We start from the raw sequence: 2,849 nt of genomic DNA, 5'->3' as shown, positions 1-2,849 counted from the left end.
TCAAAAGATGTCCTCGAATTTTCCTGCAATTGCCTATTTTGGTCCAAAAATGGAGTAAAGACCCGACGAGAGTGGGAGGAACAATCCGGATGGAGGGCATGCGTGGGGACGAAATCGCACGACATGTCGATCGATTGGCCTAAGTATAAGATGCAGGCTGCAATGTAGTTCCTACAACTTTCCAATATCCGATCGGTTGGTGCGAAATTGTCCCGAATCGAGACCGTCGTGAGGCACAACGATGCAGGACAGAGGGCACGCGTGGGGACGAAACCACGTGGTGTGTCGGTTATTGGCCTAGGCATAAGATGCACGCAGCAATGTAGTTCCTGCAACTTCCAAATCGGGTGATGCAAAATTGTTTGAAAATGAGACCGTTGAAAGGCATGAAAATAGAGGACGGAGGGCACGCGTGGGGATAAAATCGGGCGACGTGTCTATCGATTGGCCTAGGCATAAGATGCACGTTGTAACGTAGTTCTTGCGAACGCACTCCATCCGATCGGGTGGCCTAAAAATTGATCAAAGCTCGTGCCTTGCAGCCCGTGTTGCCTTGGGATAGTCTCGTGCTTCGTTCGTACGATAGGAGGACCAAAACGTGGGCATCGAAGTAAGACATTATCATGGACGAGTGCATACGGTGCCCCTTGGGCACGACATGCAAGGTAATGTGTTTGGTGCTTGCAATTCTGACTGTCATCGCACTGCGAACTCACGTTTTGACCCCTCGCCAACACGAGCTTTCCGTCCATGTGCGACGGCGAATCTCAATCTTTCTCAAAAATCAGGCTCGGCACCAGATGCTGCTGATTTGCAAGACAGAAGAACCAGGATGTGGACATCGAAAGAAACATTGTAGAGCATGCTGCGTCCCTCGGGCGCAGCTCGCGGGACATTTCAATAATTGCTCGTGACTGCGACCGTCATCGCACTGCAAAATTTAGCGGCACGATTTGGTCCTTTGCCAACGTAGGCTTCTCGCTCGTGTACCTAAAAGTGCCTAATCCATCTTGGTCTTTCCTCAATCCATCCCTAGCTTACCTCCTGTAGAGGGATGAACAAAACGACGGCACCGAATAAAACATTGTTCAAAGCGTGCTATGCCCCTGTGGCACAGTGTGTTGGGCAACGCAACAGGCATTCACGATCACGATCTTCGTCGCACGATAGATTTCGGTTGGTTTCTTGATAATCTCTTGTCATGCGTAGCGGGACATGCTCGGGCTTAGCTCGTTGCCTGTTTGTTAACTTTCGGGTTGGCGGACATGCGGTGTGCTGCGATCGGCGTGTTCGAGTACATTGGATCCCTCCTCGGGCAGCAACAACATTTTTCCCATGCCTATTAATTGGGTGCTCAAATCTCGCACTCGGTCATCTCCATCTCGATTTCCTGTGCTGTATACCCGTTGCGATGGCATCTCCTTGCCCAAAACAACCCTGTTTCGCCCGACGTCGAGCGTAACAACCACGATCAAAGTTGAACCAAAAAGCATACGTCGTGTTCCACCCCGTTCGTAACACGAGGTGTGGGACTCGGGCCACAACGGCATGCTCAAATTCTCGAATGCGAAACATCGAGCGGGTACAAGGACGTGGATCCTTCGATTACCCTCGAACGAGCGTTCTACGCTACGTTCGAACGACGTTCTTCCTCGTCCCGAACCTCCGTCTATGCGATGTCGAGGTCAAAGAGGAATGCTACCCGGTTGATCCTGCCAGTAGTCATATGCTTGTCTCAAAGATTGAGCCATGCATGTGTATGAATTAATTCAAACTATGAAACTGCGAATGGCTCATTAAATCAGTTATAGTTTGTTTGATGGTACCTACTACTCGGATCACCGTAGTAATTCTAGAGCTAATACGTGCAACAAACCCCGACTTCTGGAAGGGACACATTTATTAGATAAAGGTCGACGGGGGCTTCTGCCCGTTGCTACGATGATTTATGATAACTCGACAGATCGAACGGCCCTCGTGCCGATGACGCATCATTCAAATTTCTTCCCTATCAACTTTCGATGGTAGGATAGTGGCCTACTATGGTGGTGAAAGGTGACGGAGAATTAGGGTTCGATTCCTGAGAGGGAGCATGAGAAACAACCACCACGTCCAAGGAAGGCAACAGGCACATAAACTATCCAATCCTGACACGAGGAGGTAGTGACAATAAATAACAATACTGGGCTCTCAGAGTCTGGTAATTGGAATGAGTACAATCTAAATCCCTTAACAAGGATCCATTGGAGGGCAAGTCTGGTGCCAGTAGCCACGGTAATTCCAGCTCCAATAGTGTATATTTAAGTTGTTGCAGTTAAAAAGCTTGTAGTTGGACCTTGGGTTGGGTCGGCCGGTCCGCCTACGGTGTGCACCGGTCGTCTCGTCCCTTCTACTGGTGATGCGCTCTTGGCCTTAATTGGTAGGGTCGTGCCTTTGACGCTGTTAGTTTGAAGAGATTAGAGTACTCAAAGCAAGCTATATTCTGGATACATTAGCATAGGACAACATTATAGGATTTCAGTCCTATTACGTTGGCCTTTGGGATCAGAGTAATGATTAAACGGGACAGTCCAGGGCATTCATATTTCATAGTCAGAGGTGAAATTCTTGGATTTATGAAAGACGAACAACTATGAAAGCATTTCCCAAGGATGTTTTCATTAATCAAGAATGAAAGTTGGGGGCTCGAAGACGATCAGATATTATCTTAGTCTCAACCATAAACGATGTCGACCAGGGATCGGCGAATGTTGCTTATTGGACTCCGTTGGCACCTTATGAGAAATCAAAGTTTTTGGGTTCCGAGGGGGAGTATGGTCACAAGGCTGAAATTTAAAGGAATTGACGGA

Source organism: Olea europaea, chromosome 8 (assembly GCF_002742605.1).
Source record: "Olea europaea var. sylvestris chromosome 8, O_europaea_v1, whole genome shotgun sequence".
Classification (NCBI taxonomy): Eukaryota; Viridiplantae; Streptophyta; class Magnoliopsida; order Lamiales; family Oleaceae; genus Olea; species Olea europaea.
This window is presented reverse-complemented; position numbering follows the sequence as displayed.